General features: G+C 43.2%; 1 long non-coding RNA gene across 2 annotated transcripts in view; it reads left to right on the top strand.

Moving 5' to 3' along the window:
• LOC116062122 overlaps positions 1 to 18,632 on the top strand; it is a 37,522-nt gene that overhangs the window by 10,031 nt on the left and 8,859 nt on the right. The window contains exon 3 of one of the 2 annotated variants that reach the window (XR_004899027.1): positions 16,735 to 16,776. The exons of the other annotated variant lie outside the window; for it this stretch is intronic. This is a non-coding gene — a long non-coding RNA (uncharacterized LOC116062122). Of the gene's footprint in view, positions 1 to 16,734; positions 16,777 to 18,632 lie in introns of those variants that run through there. 2 annotated transcript variants of the gene reach the window in all.

Genomic DNA, 18,632 nt, shown 5'->3' on the forward strand with positions numbered 1-18,632 from the left:
GTTTGACCACCACAAAAACAAGTGACGTAGTGGTGTTGCACTGACAGGATTGTGATGGAGAGTTGGATGAGGTTTCTGTCTCGCCCTTGCCGTGAAAGATGAATGGCTGTGTTCAGATTCTGCATAGAAAACCATACTATCTTGAATTTTACACTTTCAGCACTTTGACAAGAGTGAGCAAAACAAGTTTGATATTAATGAAATTAATATCTATGTTCATAATATCCTTCCAAACTCAGCTCCACAGTGTATCAACGGCCTTTTCATTCCAAACTATAGTGTGAGAAAGAAGAGGAACTAAGACCAGTCTGGACATGAATACAACGCGGTTCCCACTGGGAATGGGGTAGAGGGGTATGGTGGTGTTGGAGTAGGGATTTAGTTTAGGGGTGTATGGGTGAGAGGTGGGTTCAAGCCACGGGCCTGTAGGATAATAAATGAGTTGCAAGGACAGGCCAGTCCAAGAGGATCGCAGGGTGTATTGGACAGTACCGACCCCTTCCCGCTTTTTCTCCCACACCTCATTCTTCTCTCTGGCCCTACTTGCCGCCCACCAGTCGGTATGGAAACGGGGCCTTATTTAGCGGCCGGACTCGTACATGTCCGTGGCGGGCTATTTGTCCTTGTCTAATTACGGCTGCTGGCTGCTACCCGCGTGCACATGACTAATGGAGGTGCTGGGGCCGGGGAGGGGCGAGGTTGGGTGCAGGGGGGAGGCAGCGGGGGAGGAGGAAGCAGTGGACGAGCAGACTGGCCGCTGGTGATTTGTGGACCAGGCACTCTGTCATTGCCCTGAAACCATTTGTCTTCAAGAGGAGTCGGGAAGAAGAGGGGTGGAGATGGAGGGGATGGTGGTGGTGGTGGCGGTGGGGGCTCCAGGGCAGAAAATGGTTTACAATGACTCCCATTTTCCAGCACTTTCATCCTTGGCCACAACAGAGTGTATGGTTTGCCAGCGATGGGATGGAATGGGCGGCTGACGTGATGTAGGATATGACAGAAACCTTGACAGCTCGCCGCTGCTATTTCTTTTTAGGGGGTTGGCTTGATGGCCACCCTCCCTCTCCCCTGAGAGCAAGCCTTATCTGTTTTCTCCCTGTCATGTGGCGAGAGCAGAGGCTCTGTAGATTCAATGCTCTGCTGTCTGGACTCTAACTTGGAGACCAATTATATCTCACATGTCTCCAACTATACACATACATCACCCACAGCTTAGACTTTGGCTGTTGGGTTTCCTTTTTTATGTCACTATTCAACACTCGGTACAGAAAAATACTTTGCACATTTACAACGTCAGACTGGTGCACAACTTTGCCTATTATTAAAACTTTATATATTTTTTGCAAGTTAGACAGTGTGTGGAAGTTTTTCAACACGCAACGAATGTTAATTCATCCAGAGACAGTAGTGATTATAGACAGGACTTTACTAGTACAACCTAATTCTATTGACTATTTGGTAGGCAATGATTAGATGTGTAGCAAAGTACATTTCATGTGCGTTTTGTACCAGTTCTTCATTCTCTGCTGGCCTTTTTTTTCTGTATTTCCCTCGTAATGTAATGTGCAGCTTTCTGAAGCCACCTGCGTCCCTTTTCTACCTGGGGTCCTTATTAGACCCGAGCTAAGGTTTCTTCAGCTACACAGACAGGAAAGAGCAGCGGTAGGGCAGCAACTACTAACTCTGTATTGATTTTACACAGTTTTTATCTGCCCCCCTGTGCTCTTTCTCCAGGTCTTTTTAAGTAAATAAACACCAGATTTGTCATGTTTGTCCAGGGAGAGGAGGGGGTCGATGGAGGGGATAGGGGGTGGTAGAGAGAGGCCAGGCCCAGGCTTTGTGCTGGGTCAGCCATGATTCATTCTGCCATCTCATGGATGGAGGGTTTCTGGTAGGATTGTTGAAGGGTGCCTGTGGAGCCTCTCTCTGACCTCCCTTGCTCCTGTCCCTCCCCTAACGCTCCTGGGCAGCCCCGGTCCTAAATCACCGGCTGTCAGCGTGTTGGCAGAACAATGGTGCAGGGTCTTCTGCTCCATCTCAGGCTCCAGCCGACTGGACACGGTTTCCTCCATCGTTAGTGTAAGCTTGTACCCTCTCTGGTCCTTCCTGGCCCCTGAGCCCCACAGGGCCCAAAGGAGGCTTGGGCTTAGCCTGATGGTCTGATGAGTTGCTGGGCTTAAGGCCTGTTGGTGAGGGGGGCAGGGAGTAGGGAATGTTGCCTCATGGATATTATATATTGTCTCTTTGCTTGTGTTATACGCAGATAATTTATTCTGTTCATGAGATATGACCGAGGTTGTGACCGTAGTACGCTGTTTGTATAAATAGTGAATGTTATACTGTACATAACTTGAAGGGTGATGAAGAATCTCAGCTTGATTACATATAAAAAATAATAGGCAGATTAATCAGTGATGAAAAAGTCTTTAGTTGCAGCCCTAAATGACTGCCTTAGTCATTAGTAGCTCTCTTTTACCCTTTTGTCTTGATTGTCTTCTCTGACTTCCCGATTTGCCCTCCTCCTTTTACTGTTTAAAGTCAAGAGTCCGAGGTCAATCTATCAAATCTCCTAACTGAGGGTCGATCAATATGTCAGCAGCCCAACGCTCCCTCAGCAGTTATGATGATGTTCGTGGTCCTGCGCCTGCCACGGCTGCTGTTACTGCCGCTACAGCGCTCTGAGCAGGGGATCGAACCCAGCCTGTCAGGGGGCCTGACGGAAAGCATGAATCACTATTACTGGAGCTGCTGTTTGCTCCGTGGTGCTCGGCAAACATGTGCAAACTCTGATGCACCGTAAGTAGTGTACCAACCTAGACACACACACACACACACACACACACACACACACACACACACACACACACACACACACACATGCATCTAGGTTATTTATTCCAGAAAACTTCTTCATATACTGGAATGTAAAGGTGAATTAACTACACACAAACAAGTAAGTAAATAAACACACACAATTATCCATCCATCCATCCATCCATCCATCCATCCATCCATCCACACACAGACCCACCTAAATGTGCACCCTTTATCACTCAATTAAATGTCAGTTGGTATTTGACCCATTAGCTCCTGGAACCTGATCCAGCCTGCCCACCACCTTTGGACTTGTTAGCCCGGTGTGAGCTCAGTTCAGTGGGCCTGGAAGGGCTCCGGTTACCCCTCTAATCTCATTGGAACGCTTTAGCCACGGCTAGCGGATGCCTGCATGTCCGACAAACTGCCCACACACTAATAGCACCATGCTTTGTGTTTATGGTTTGTGTACGTGTGTTCATGCACGTGCACAAACAATGCGTATATGGATCTGTTACTAGTAAGCACAGGGCTAGGGAATATGATGTTGAAAAACGGTTTGTGTGCGTGTGTGCAAGCAGTGTGTGTGTGGAAATAATATTCTAGTTTACAGGATGCAATTTCCCCTTAATATGCCCATCCTAATGTAATTTGGCGTCTATGGAGTGTCTGTGCGCTGGGCCGGGCTGGTGTGTGTTTCTGCTGACTGCTCCTGTTTTGTGTTTATATGGATGAGTGGCTCTCTGGAAGAGCATTATGCATCCTTTTCAGCATTTAAAGATTATGTGCACGGTGGCGGCAGAAGCATTAGACAAACAAGGAAATATGTCTTTGATTAAAATATCTTTTATCTCTTTATTGATTAAAAGGCTTAGTTTGGTAATAGAATGCCTCTGCCCCTCCCCTCAGGGCCTTTATTTGCTTTCTTGTGCTTTCTGTTTTTTCAGGTCCAAGAAAGTGGATGTTTTACTGTATTTCAACGGTACAGCTAAAATGATATATCCAGTGTGTTTGTAAGCAGCTATGTGAAATTACAAATAAGTACACGCAGTGACACAATTCAGTTATTGCATCTGCTGTTATTGCGTCACATTTATACTGTTTCGCACATAGTCACTGTAGGATAAATCAGAGGTGTTTGTTGATGGAAGTTAGAACGGGTTTCGTGGTGCAGGTTGGCGCAGTTTGTTTTTGTTGCTGTTTGTGGAGCCTGAGCTGTCTACAGAGCGCGTTTTTTTTACAGTGTCGGGACAGGCAGCTTGCAGATAGTGAGGAGATGTTTGCTGTATGTGACAAAAAAATGTTGTAGCCTAAAAAACTCGTGACATCACTTAGAGCACCTTTTAAGAAGTTCAACTACAATCATTAGATCTGAGAAAAGTCTTTTAGTTACATTCATTTGGCTAAGGTGGAGCCCAAAACGGCTTGGGTGCTGCACCTAAACCTTACAGTGGCAGGGAGAACCCTGATCATAATAATATCAGACTTCTGGAATAATCATATGTCAATTATTTACCAATGAATTGAGTTGCTTTCCTTTTTCCACTAGCATGTGCACTGTGTAAGTGGAAAAAGTTGGTCCAGAATACTTTATGAACCTTGACTTTCCTGAAGGGTTGCACGTGACAGCCAGATGACAGACACACTTACAAAAACACAGTGAACGTCTCGCCTACAACGGCTTTATATTCTCTGGTGGCTTCTAGACATCAGGGTCAAGCCCCGCCTGTACCTCATTAGTCAGGTCACAAGACAAGCTGGGTCAGAGGCCACATCATGTCCTTAAGTCAGAGCATGTTTATCTGTGTCCCTGTGAACACCTTACTGTCAAGTTTTTTTGCCTCTGCGCTGATCACAAAGAGTGACAGAGGAAGAAGAGCAAGTGTGATTCTGTGTGTGTGTGTGTGTCTGTGTCTTGTGTGCTTGATAGGGAGACACTGAGCTGAGGATGAATGAGAACAGATGGAGATGTGCTCTTTAATTAACCCTGCAGAATCACAGGGCTGAAAACAGGCCTCGGTCCGTGAATAACATCCAGCACATCCAGGGTGTGTGTAAGGTGCAATGTTAGTGTATATGACTTGTGTGTGTGTGTGTGTGTGTGTGTGTGTGTGTGTGTGTGTGTGTATGGAATCTACTGTGGAGTAGCCAGGGCATCGACCCGTTCCCCCATCCCCCTTCCCTAGAGCGGGGCGTTTTATTTCTCATTAGCGGGCAGCAAACTGCTGGGGGATGAAATTTGCTAACAGGAATTAAAAGTGCATTAACACATCTGAGAGATTCATTTCTGCTAATAGTTTTATTAGTGCTCTGACCTTTCAGTTCATTAGAGGACTGTGGGAGAAGGGAGGGGTGGAGAGAGGGAGAAAAGGGTGGATAAGAGGTTCTTAGGGCTCACTGTACTTGGGTAGACCTTTGGAAGTAGCATTCACAAAACGGACATAATGGTGGCAAATGACTGCACTGACAGCTTTTTTTGATTTGTTGACTGTGATTGTCTATTCAAGGACTTACCGTTGTCTACATCATTCTCCTCCAAAGGTGTGCTCTCTCTCTTCCTTCATGAGATGATAATCCAACCACCTGCTCTTCCAGCAACTGCTTTAAGACAGTGCCTTCTTACTTTCAGTGGCCTGATGCTCACCCCCCTCCACTCAATTACCAGAATTTATAACACAATGTTTTTCAGGTCTGTTAGCCCTTGAGTGTATCACTTATCCAGCCGGTTAATTGTTTATGAACTGTGCCCTCCCCCTCTCTCAAATGAAGTCAGAGAACCAAGAAAAGAGCAGCGAGTGTGACAAGAATGGCATTTGGTGGGGGTGAAGGGAATGGGTCAGTCAACAGTGTTTTTAAATATAAAGTCGACCAATCAAGTCCAGCAGTCGTTAACAGTGTCCCTCCTAGATGCCATAGATAGACAGTAAGATAGTATTTGAATTTACCTTACCAAGGAGGGCAGCTAAAAGGGAATTAATGTTGTTTTCTTTCTGTTTCATTGGAAAGCAAGTGAGACAAGTTACAGTGCAATTTGCTTTCCCCTGTTCCCTATAATTAGCACCTTACAGAAATGAAATAACATTGACGAGAAGGTCAATAATCCTGATCTATAGTGAAATTAATCCTGCTATCGACACAACAAGCAAACAATACAATTAAGAGCAATGGGAGGTGTGAGTGGAAAAAAGAAAGTAGAAGGAAAGCAGCAGGTCTGAGGAATAGGATGTGTTTTATCTCCTGGGTTCACTGTGCTGAAATCCTATTGAGGTTTTTAATTAATTCATCCATTGTTAATGAAGGCAAAGCGAGGAACCAGGGATTATACATGAGGAGAGGAAGCAACACAATTAGAGATATCAGCCCAATGATTGCTTTTTTAACTTGCTGTTGTTTTTCCCTTGTACTTAGTTGACTTGCTGGGTTACATTTATTGGCCAGTTTAAAATGAGCTTAACCTCTTCTGCGTGCCACCACACTGAAAGACATCTACAAGGGTGGTACAGTTTAGTTTTAAGTAACTCTTATAATGAAAAATCAGCCTGCATCGCTCATGATCTCTATTCAATTATACATTTGCAGTTGCAAATGATACAGTATGTTCTTACAGTATACATTGACTCATTTTTGAAAAACTGCACAGGGTTGTGGTGACAGAAGTGCAAGCAGGCTCTGTCCTCCCAGTTTGTCATGAATCTTCTTCTCTCTTCCAAGTTAGTATGTGCCTGGATCTCCAATACGAGACATCAGGATGGTATTTCAGGTATCTGCATCACCTAAATGGCTCATCTCATAGCCAGTTGTAATGAAAATGTAACAGTGAACTACTGTATACTCCTAGGACCAATTCCCATGTATTAGATTAGATTATGCAACTTTATTGTCATTGCACAGAGTACAATTATTGAGACAATGAAATGCACTTTAGCATCTAACCAGTCAAAGTGCAAAAAGCCTTAATGTGCAAAATAACGTATATTGTAATAATATATGGAATAAACAGTAATTTAAATATAAATATATATATATATATATATATATATATATATACAGTACGGTGAAAAAGTCTTAGGCAGGTGTGAAAAAATTCTGTAAACTAAGAATGCTTTCAAAAATATAAATAATAATTGTTTATTTTTATCAATTTACAAATGCAAAGTAAGCGAACAAAAGAAAAATCTAAATCACATCAACATTTGGTGTTACTACCCTTTGCCTTCAAACCAGCATCAATTCTTATAGGTACTTGCAAAAAGTCAGGGATTTTGTAGGATTGTAGTCAGGTGTATAGCCGCTTTCCGACCGGAGGGATTTTTGCAGTTCCTAGAACATAGAATTCCTAGAACCCTTTTTTTCTCGTGTTCTGACTGGACCAATTTGGGGATTTTTAAGTTCCTCTGGCTGCAGTTCCTGTAACTCTTTCAGCTCCTACTTCAGGGCAGGGTCTTTTCTCTTTTCCCTTTTCAGCATATGAACCTAGGTCAACGAGGGTCGGGTTTCCGGTACAGACAGACCAACAACGGGACAATTTTAACAATTTTCGCCATCTTATTCATCACTAATTTCACTTCTGACAACGTTTTAGGCGAGAAATTAACTGTTTAGATTTCGAATATAGGCAGTCTTGCGAAAATTGATTGACAATTTGCTTCAAAGTTTTCGGAGTTGAGAAGCTCCATGAAGTGAGGCGACAGCCAGCAGGCGCCTGCCGGGGCCGCTAGCTCGTCGCTCGGCCAGTCATGCTCAGAGACCCCGCTGTAAGCTGGAGGTCTCTCAGACCGGTCTCGTAAATAAGAGGCTTTTATTTCGCCGTTGACGGTTCGTTTGTTTAAATATCACAACACACGTCCATCATATGATTAACAGGAACCTGTGGTTAACTGTCTTTTCGGAGTTAAACTCCACAAGCGTGTCCTGCGGCTGGCCGGCCGTCACACACACACACACACACACACACACACACACACACACACACACACACACACACACGTTCACAGCGCAGCAGGCGGTGGCGGGGGAGAGAGACATACCCGTTTCTCTTCGTGAGACTTGTTTAAATTATGACAAATATGCTATATACATTAGATTTAGTATTTAGTTCATACTTATTTGGTGTATTTGTTTTTTGATTTTAACGATATAAAAACCGTTGCCGTGCTTGCATCACTCCCTTACCCCTCCTACCAGTCCCTATGGCCAGTTGGCCAGTGCGAATGCAGTTGGAAAAAACGGTTTTGGGGGAGAGTAGTTAGTAGATCTGCTTAGAAGTGGACTTTTCCTATAACTACGTTCCTGTAACTACTTGGTCGGAAAGCGGCTTATGATCAACCAATTATAGTAATAGGTAGTTATACTGCATCAGCAAGGTCTCTCCCAGACAAATATTTCAAAGCAGACTGGTGTTTCAAGATGTGCTGTTCAAGCTCTTTTGAAAAAGCACAAAGAAATGGGCAACGTTGAGGATCGTAGACGCAGTGGTTGGCCAAGGAAACTTAGTGCAGCAGATGAAAAACACATCAAGTTTATTTCCCTTCGAAATCGGAAGATGTACAGCAGTGCCATCAGCTCAGAACTGGCAGAAACCAGCGGGACCCAGGTACACCCATCTACTGCCCGGAGAAGTCTGGCCAGAAGTGGTCTTCATGGAAGAGTTGCAGCCAAAAAGCCATACCTCTGACATAGAAACAAGGCCAAGTGACTCAACTATGCACGAAAACATAGGAACAGGGGTGCAGAAAAATGGCAGCAGTTGCTCTGGGCTGTTGAGTCAAAATTTGAAATATTTGGCTGTAGCAGAAGGCAGGTTGTTTGCCGAAGGGCTGTAGAGTGGTACAATAATGAGTGTCTGCAGGCAAAAATGAAGCATGGTGGAGGTTCCTTGCAAGTTTGGGGCTGCATTTCTGCAAATGGAGTTGGAGATTTGGTCAGGATTAATGGTGTCCTCAATGCTGAGAAATACAGGCAGATACTTCTCCATCATGCAATACCATCAGGGAGGCGTATGATTAGCCCCAAATTTATTCTGCAGCAGGACAACGACCCCAAACATACAGCCAAGGTCATTAAGAACTTCAGCGTAAAGAAGAACAAGAAGTCCTGGAAGTGATGGCATGGCCCCCACAGAGCCCTGATCTCAGCATCATCGAGTCTGTCTGGGATAACGTGAAGAGAATGAAGGATTTGAGGAAGCCTACATCCACAGAAGATCTGTGGTTAGTTCTCCAAGATGTTTGGAATAACCTACCTGCCGAGTTCCTTCAAAAACTTTGTGCAAGTGTACCTAGAAGAATTGATGCTGTCTTGAAGGCAAAGGGTGGTCACACCAAATATTGATTGATTTAGATTTCTCTTTTGTTCATTCACTGCATTTTGTTAATTGATGAAAATAAACTATTAACACTTAAATTTTTGAAAGCATTCTTAGTTTACAGCATTTTTTCATATCTGCCTAAAACTTTTACACAGTACTGTGTATATATAGAATAAACCATTGTTGGCATGATATGAATACTAAAAGTTATTCCCATACCGGAAGTTGAACCAAGGCCACTTGGGTGAAAACAAGGAATCCTAACTGCTAGACCATCTGGGAATCAAACACTTGTTCTTTGGTTACTATGCACTCTAACCATAGGTCAACTGCTCAACCCTGGACTGACGTGTCAGCCACAATACTGCAGCTGCTGCATCTAACCGACAGTCAGCCTTATAATCTGAAGTCCAATTTGTAGCTTTTGCATCGCTGTGTTGGTCTGCACGCTCTATAATAATCAAATGGGCCAGTCCATACCTATGTAGGCTGTTGATTGACATCTTTCATCAATATTGCAAGCAGAAGAGAATACAATATATCCTTAGAACATGACATATATATTTAAACAACATCTTCCTGTTTCTGATCCAAGAGTAAACCTGGCTCTCAGTAGCATAACTCACACATCTACAAAAACCTATAACAGGATGCCCTGTCTTGTCAGCCCATAGCAGATAACCAATGCCAGTGACAGAAGGGGGCATGATGCCGTTTCCAGCTGAGTAGTTTTAACTTGCGTTTGGACTGGCCTGGGGATCCAGAGTGGAGCAGAGGCCGAGCGTGGTGGGCTGTCGGAAGGATGGTGCATCTGAGCGTCGGAGGGTGAAGAAGGATTGCCTTTCAAGAATTACGAGCCATTAAATCAGAGCCTGGAAATCTCAAGGTTCCCCAAGACTGCTGCACAAGGAATCTGGGCTGGAGAAATATTGTTTATGGTTTAAAAAGCCTGGCGATGGATTTATAAAAGAAACATTCATCATTGCAGGAAAACGGAACAAAACATTCCGGAAATAAATACTCACTCTATAGGTATACTTGTCACCCAGACAGCACAATAACAAGTGAATTGGGAGGGAGATCCTTCATTTGCTGGCAGCTGGCCCCCAACCATTCTCTGTGTGTGTGTGTGTGTGTGTGTGTGTGTGTGGGGGTGGGGGTGGGGGAGAGAGAGTCTTATTGTGCAATGAAACAGATTAGTATTTTTGTTTTAATGTCCCAGTGTGTTTTTAATTTACATATGAAAGAATATTATGAAAGACTGTTTAAACAAAATGGATGATTTACACCACATATTGATATCCTGTATGGTTGGAAACATTCATTTTTCCATTATTTCCCGTTTGACGTGCCAATACAAGTGAGTCCTTCAGTAAACATAATTAACGATATTGATTATTTCCGGCTGACCCGTCCCTCAGAATAGAAAAATATGGCTTTAGTGAAGTAGCATTTTACAGGAAGGTGATGGGTTTTGGTTGGTATTGCGACCTTGACACAGTGTGAAAAATCTATGCTGTGGTCTTAGTGCTGTCTGGTACAAGGGGTGCACTGAACCTTGTAAATACACTGTTATCCCCAGTAGTCCAGTGTTAATTTGATATTAGTGTTGATGCTGGTGTTGGTTTTTGTAACAGTCTGTTTGATCTTGCCGCATTATACATCATACAGTATTTTGATAATGCCCCCAGTCCTCATTCTTGTAGAACTTTCCACATACCGTAAGTGCTACAACTAATTATTTTCATTATCTATGTATCTGCTGATTATCTGCTTGCTTACGCTTCCCTCTATGAAATGTCAGGAAATAGTCAACAAAAATAAGGCTGAATTCACACCATATCAGGCGTTGGGCAAAAACACCAGTCTTTCCATTCATTTGAAAGTGGGTAGTCCACTTAGGTTGGGCGGTGGGGACCGCAGAGGATTGAAACAGAATCAACTTTTGGAGAAACACAACCCAACGTCATGCTGCGCTGGCCAATCATGTAACCAGCGATCAGACAAAACACAATGGAGTGTAACGTTATGTTTCATGTGTACTGATCATGTGCACTGTAACTTTTATTCTTGTATTTTATGTTTTAAATTTTTTAATCTGTTTTCATGTAAAGCACTTTGAATTGCCCTGTTGTTGAAATGTGCTATACAAATAAAGCTGCCTTGCCTTGCCTTGTGTAGTCTTTGGTTTGGTCTTGGGCACCAGTTTATAACCCACCGTAATGATAGGCCACAAGATAAATCAATTTTAAATTAAAAAAAAATGCTTATTTTAAAGCTTTCACGTTCTTTAAATGTAAGATTTGCATATTTGAAGAGTAATGCTTAACTTACAGTCACTGTCTTTGCTGGTCATACTATTTGAAATAAAGGTAATTCCTCTTTGATCTGCTTGTTTTACACACTGATTTCTTTTCCTCTGTACTGTCGGCGTGTTCACAGTCCCCCTAAGGAATAGCACGGGCTGTGGCTAGGCATTCGTGAACGTATTGATTAATGAATCTATAAGATTATGCATATTGACTGATATTGATGAGTGAGGATTTGATCAATGCCACACTCTTACAAACACGTCCTCATGGGGATTTTTGACTGGTAGAAAGTGTCGGTGGAATGAAAATGAGAGTGTAGAAACAAATAGAGCTAAAGAACAGATGACAATGATGGAGTGGTGTTACAGGAAAAAGGAATTCCCCATTTGAACTACACGTGCAAGTGTGTTGTTAGGGCAGCATATGTGGGCGTAGAGATAAGTGTGCGAGGGCTCATGCAAACGCAAAGCAGTATGTAAGTATTTATGTGTCTCAATGTCCAGGAAGGCAAGGTGCTGACTGTCAGCGGGCAGATGTGTGTGTATGTGTGAGCCTGAGTGTGTCTGTGTGTGTTTGATGGATGGGCTGGCAGGGCAAGGCCGTGGATAAGAGTGCAAACAAACTGGGTAATAAATGAGAGCGACAGAGGAGCAGTGATGGGGCCCACTCCCAAGCTCCTGATGCATGCCGACCAGTACCGGCAGCCATTTGTATTAGAGAAATGAGGAAGCTGTCACTGGGATGAAGAGACAGTGTTCATCCTAAAGAGTAAAAAGGTCTCTCTCTCTCTTTCTTTTTCGCTCCCTCTGTCTCTCTTCCTGGCTCTCTCTGCCTCACACACACACAAAAACACACTTGCACTGTGGGTTTTAGCTCAGCAGGGGACTAATCAGGGCGAGGTAGGGTGCCAATGTAGGCCATAATGAGTGGAGTTCTCAGTGACACACCACACACCACTAGCTCTGTTTGGGGATCGCACAGTGGTGGAGCTGTTACTTGTAACACACACACGCACACACACACACGCCACACAGCCTAGTGTCACCTGGGGACAGCAGCTTCACAACAAAACCGAAAAGGAAAGTAAGAGGGTGTAAGTTTTGGTGGATGAAGTTGAAGTAGGCAGAACTGGGGAGTTACTTCTTTTTACCCTTGTAGATTTCAGAGAGAAGTTCAGAGAGAAGTACCACACTTTTACTAAATTACAATTGTCCAACTGCTGTAGTTGCTACTTGCTTTTCAGATTAAGATTTTACATTAAAAACACGATAAGATAATAAAACATAATACTAATAAAAATGCTTATGCAAGTCACTAATTTAACTCTTTAGTAGAACGTAATGTAGCTCCAGAATGGTCCTTAAACATTTTTGGTCCTTAAATCCCAGTTTAATGCTCTAAACCTTATTAACTTCTACTTAGTGAAATATTTTAATGCAGGAATTTTATTTGTAACATGGTATTCTAACATTGTGCTATGGCTACTAAATAAAGGATTCATCGGTGGGTGAGAGGAAGAGAAAGAGAAGAAGTGGAAGCTGGAAAAGCAGTGCTGCATGAGAGGACACTCCAGGACAAACTCTGTTTGCGTGCATGTATTTGTGTTTGCTATTGGTTTGTTATTTGCGTGTGTGCTAAATCTGGGTGCGCAATCTTTCACGGCTGTGACGGCCAGTGTTCTCTATGCCACCCAGACACTATAAGTACAGCCTTGCAAGGCAATGGGGGCAGGCTGCATGTGCATGCTTTATTTATTTATTTGTGTGTGCGTATGTGTGTGTATCACAGCATAGGTACAGCTGGGGGAAGAGGAATTTGGGCTTGCAGCTGCGTGGGGATAATTAATGTGGATGGAGTGGTACATAAATAAATCAGTGCCTCTCGCAGCCTCAACAGGACTTTTCTGTTTAGGGTCAAAATCTTCCCATTCTGCACTGGATTGATCATGCCTACGAGGTACAGGCGGCAGGGGCGCAAGCTGTATTTGTGTGTGTTTGTGAGTTTGTTTTGTGTGTGTGTTGCCTTTGTGTGCCATGTCACAGAGAAGCTGCAAGGCTATTTTTTCCCTCTACACCTCCATCCTCAGCATTGTAATCTCTTAGAGGACAAACAAAACAACAGAAAGTCATAATTTTCAGTTGTATAATTAGCCCCACCCTCTTCGCTACAGTGATAAATTGGTGAACCTTTTGTTTGCATTTGTCATGCTGCGGTGGCATTGTCACAGATGTGAGAACGTGTGATGCAGAGGTGCGGGGGGTCAATGCATGCACGGATGGGTGCGAATGCAGGTTTATGATGAGATGATTCTGTGTGGGTTTTTGGGCCTCTGGCAGTTTCCTATCCTTCTCATTTTTCTCTGTACATATATATTTTGCACCAAGGCCTCTCTGGTCGAGCTGTCCCCAGTCTATAGAGTGCTTATCTCCGCCTCCCGCTGCAATCTCTGACAACTGGTCTGCTGTTGTAGTCCAGTGCAGATCTACGTCCTACTCTGTCTGCTCCTATCTCCCAGACTGATAGCCTCTGATTGATCTCATCACCTCCCTCATCTATTATTCATGCTACCTTTTTGTCCTGATGGAGGAAGGGCAAAAAGTGGAAAGGAGACACTACCTGTTTGCTGGGACCTCTGTTTGGTTTGTAGGCAGAGATACAAGCCTACTCACAATTAGAAAGTTTTTTTGCCTTCTGACTCATCCAGCCCCAGACATGTGTTCATAGATATCCCCAACCTGATTGATCTGTATAATGGAATGGAATAGCTTTGGAATTGCCGCCCCATGGGGGTACACAGAGATGAGCACAGGGACAGAGAGACATGTACTTACGGCTGTTTGGGGAGGAAATTAATGGTGCATTTTTTGTTTTTATAATGTGATTTAATGATGCAATTCGTCTAATAAAAAGAACATTTTTTAACATTTACACGTTCATTTACACATTCCCTACTTCACAGAGGGAAACCCAGTGGGCCAATACAAACATCTCGCTCCTGTCACCCACTCAGAGCGCTGCAGGCCTTTTTATTGCATTGTGATGGATGATTTCAGTTTGGCATTTTTCTCCACCGCGCAACACCCATATACACCCCCTCCCCATTTGAGTGCATAAGGAGGCCATCCTATATTCACAAAGCCAACATCTAATGCATATTGAGTGTGTTTTGTAAAGGATCATTTGATTGTCTTGTAAATGAAGCTTTGCCTCTCAGCTGCTAATTTAGCCACATTCCATCTCATTAGAGGAGAAGGAGAACAAACGACAAAGGCATTCTCTGAGAAATAACCCTTCTTTGATTTTAAACAGCCATCACTGCTGCTCAAATGCCAACAGTTTAAATAATAGCAGATTATAGGGAGGTATAGAAAAATATAGACTTTCCTCAGAGTGTCTGGCTCGTTCTATACCTTTTCCTCTTTTCCTCCCACCCCTCATGTTTCCTCCACCTTCCCACCCTGTTCCTCTCTCTCTTTAGAGGATGTGCAAGTGTATCTGGTTTCCTGGAGCGTTTAGCACCTTAGCCACAAAACCCGGACAGGAAGCCCACTCTATTTGCAATGTATCAATTGCTCTGAACAACACTCCCTTTACCTCCACCTCCCTTCAATCTGCAGCTGGCTCAGCACACACTTCTCACATACCTTCACATACAAGCACTCAATCAAATTCTCAAATGCGCAGAAGGATTTTTCCTGTAACGTTTAGTAACGTGAATATACTGTAACCAAGCATGCAGTCTTCAATCTGCACTAACACCTCCACACACACACACACACACACACACACACACACACACACACACACACACACACACACACACACACACACACACACACACACACACACACACACACAGAATCTGACCTTGGCTCCAGTTAGTCCCGGGGTTCATCCTCCGGCCAAGCTGGCAAGTCAAATGGGTCCGGCAGCCAAGACAGCAGCCCCAGTCACTGCAAGGCTGCTGTCATCTGTTACACAGAAAGACACACAGAGGGACAAAAGCAGACACAGCTTAGAGAACAAGAGAAATAAAGCTTTAGAATATAACAACACAGAGCGGTAAATGGAGATAAGACAGTGTAGGCTTTGTGTTTGTCTTTATTTGTTGTATGTGTGAGTGTAAATGCAGGAGTGTGGGCACCCGCATTTCTTGCAGTTAGCACAAACGTATGCATCTGTGTGCGTGCAAGTGTGTATACGACTTCACGCACAGTGTGTGTGTGTGTGTGTGTGTGTGTGTGTGTGTGTGTGAGAGAGAGAGAGAGAGAGCAGGAATCAGTGCCTGAGGTGATGCCTTTTGAAAGGCACTTTAGAAATTAAAGCAGTGCCACTGTTCTGTAATGGGGCTTAAATGATGCAGAAAACACAAGATATATTGAGCATTTAATGAAACATACAGCACACTCCTTAATTCTGCTCTCAGCTCCACCAAAGTGTCTGCCAAACCTGCTTTATGCCTAACACACACAGATTTTCTTTTTCATGCTTTTTTTTACGTAATACCTACATTGTTTTTTTTGCTTATTTATTTTTTAAGAAATACATTGACGTACGTATCTTCATGAATACTTTTAAACATTATTTTCTACAAATGTAGATAGTATAAATATAATAGCTTGTCATTTGAAATTATTCTGTACTAGTGTCAATATGATACCGGCACCAATACCAAAACAATGTATATATATTTTTTTCAACAAGTTACTTTTAGAAATAAAAATATATTTTTCTGCAAAGCCCACTTTTTTCATTTAACAAAAGCCGCCAAACTTCTAAAATGATAAATGTTGTCAAAACATTTCAGTTTCAATAAATCGGTCACGAAAGAAAAGCCAAAATAAAATAGTCTGGCAAAATAGGATTTTAATCGGGATCTTTCCAACCAAAGAATAAGATTACAAATCTCTTCAATCAGCTTTTAGTACTTGACAGTTTTTACAGACAAATTTTGGTCTAAAAAAAAAGTATTAATTTTCCACTGAATGTTCTATTAAGTGTTGGTCTTGTATGGTCAGGTAGGGTGCACACCACATACTTGAATTCAGAAACCTTCCCTATTGGTTTCACTGTAGAGCGCAGAGACGCAGTCACTCTCTTCCTCATTGTCTGTGAATGTCCTTTGTGGTTTGGCCATACATTAATAATGTAAAGGTAATGATCTCTAGACTAAAGGCCCTGTCCTGTCTTGTCCCCCCACGCCCCCGGCCCCTCTCTCTCTCTCTCTCTCTCTCTCTCTCTCTCTCTCTCTCTCTCTCTCTTTCTCTCTCTCTCCCCGTCCCTCCCCCTGTCTGTCTGTAGACCGGGTCGTGCAGAGAATAGGATGATTGTTGGCCAAAGAGGGTGAGTCAAAGAAACAGGAATTCCTGGCTCTGCTGTAGAAACAACGCAGGCACCGTTTTGCCTCATTGATTACTCGAGGAAAAGAGGAAGGGAGCACAGAATCATTCTGAGAAAACATCTCCTCTCTGCCTTTCCCCTCTCCCTTTCCTTCTTCTGAAGTTTGGTCTTACAGAATGATGGATGAGGAACTTGCATTGTGGCCTCTGATGTCCTCTCCTCTTTCTCTCTCCTTAACCTCCTCTTCCTCCACACACACACACACACACACACACACACACACACACACACACACACACACACACACACACACACAATCTGACCTTGGCTCCAGTTAGTCCCCGGGTTCATCCTCACACACAGACACACACGCACGCAGACGCACGGACGCAGACGCACAGTGTTAGCGAGTGATGGATGGGGACCTGGCAGTGTGGCAGTAATAGCAGACACCCAGAACTACACTGCCACTTATTCATTTGTCTCTGTATTCACATCTTTTTTTATATGTCTGTCCCCATACCAACATCTAAATATAGATATACATAATGAAAAACCAAACTTTTCTTACAGAAACTGTCAAATCCAACACTTTTTGTCTGAACTAAAAGTTCACAGGCACAATATACACAAATACAAAAGTGTTTACATTGTTTAGCCCTTTAGAGATGTGGTATGTAATTGTTAGAAGTTCATATTTTTTATATAACCTGATTTATTTTAGATCAGGTTTGTGTCCGCAGTTTTACACAGTACCTGAAACTCACTGTTTGGAGCTCACATCTCTGTCCTCCAAGTGGAATGATGGACAGCAGGCCGCTTACACAACATTACACATTATTAATCATGTTCACACTGTCTGGGGGTGGAGGGGTGCAACAGCACAAAGATGAGACGGAGCAGAGGAGGACGACGATGAAGAAAGAGGAGGAAGAGGGGGGAGTGGAGGCAAAAGAGGAGGGTTAGAAAGCCACAAATAACTACCATCAATCATCAAGCAGTCAACATTTCCACATGTTAGGATGGCCTGTTATTGGCAGCAGCCTGGGATCTGTGTGTGTATACGGTGTATTTTGTATGTGTGCATGTGTGTTTGCTCTGTCTTGCCCAGCCTGGACTTCTCCCTTTCTCACTGTCTTCGTCTCTCCTTAAACTGACGGCACAAACAACAACAGTTGAGAAATCACCCTCGTCAGCAGTAAGCTGGCAGGTGTGTTAACTCCCCCAGTACCAAATTAGGATGTGCAAGATTGCAGAAACGCCTCGGCTCTCATATCTCCCTTTTTAATCACAAACATTTACACGAGCCTGGATGGAAACACACATTAGGCTTTAGCCGAGGGTTTGCTTTGGACGCCGGGCAAGGCTTTTTATCACACTCAACCCTCCCAAAACCTAACTGGGATCTTTGCCTGCTAGCCTGAGAGAAAATCCCCAAGTCAGCCTTTGTCTGGGGTGCTGTAACCTATTGATTTATAGAAATGTTTTTGCCCCAAAAATAAGTAAATCATCCAAATCTGATCTACCATGATTGAACCAATGAAAAATGTAAGTGATGGCCTATAGGAAGTTGCAAATAAAGCGTGAACTTCTCTTGCAGTTTATAAGAATATGTTGCTTGGTTAGATCAAAAACCAAAAATGTTAAAGGTTTTTAAGAAAGGCATACCCCTGTGCTCCTTTGAAAAAATATGAAGTGATCCAGCTTATCTTTGAAAGGAAGTTGTATTATTGTGGTCTTATTAATATAGTAATAAAACCTGTGTGTGTGTGTCATTGCCAAAAACACTTTTTTCTGTTGATCATTGTGGCCCTGTGGATTAATGGAAACACAACACTAGGGGGTGCTCTAGGTTTGTC

Source organism: Sander lucioperca, chromosome 12 (genome assembly GCF_008315115.2).
Source record: "Sander lucioperca isolate FBNREF2018 chromosome 12, SLUC_FBN_1.2, whole genome shotgun sequence".
Classification (NCBI taxonomy): Eukaryota; Metazoa; Chordata; class Actinopteri; order Perciformes; family Percidae; genus Sander; species Sander lucioperca.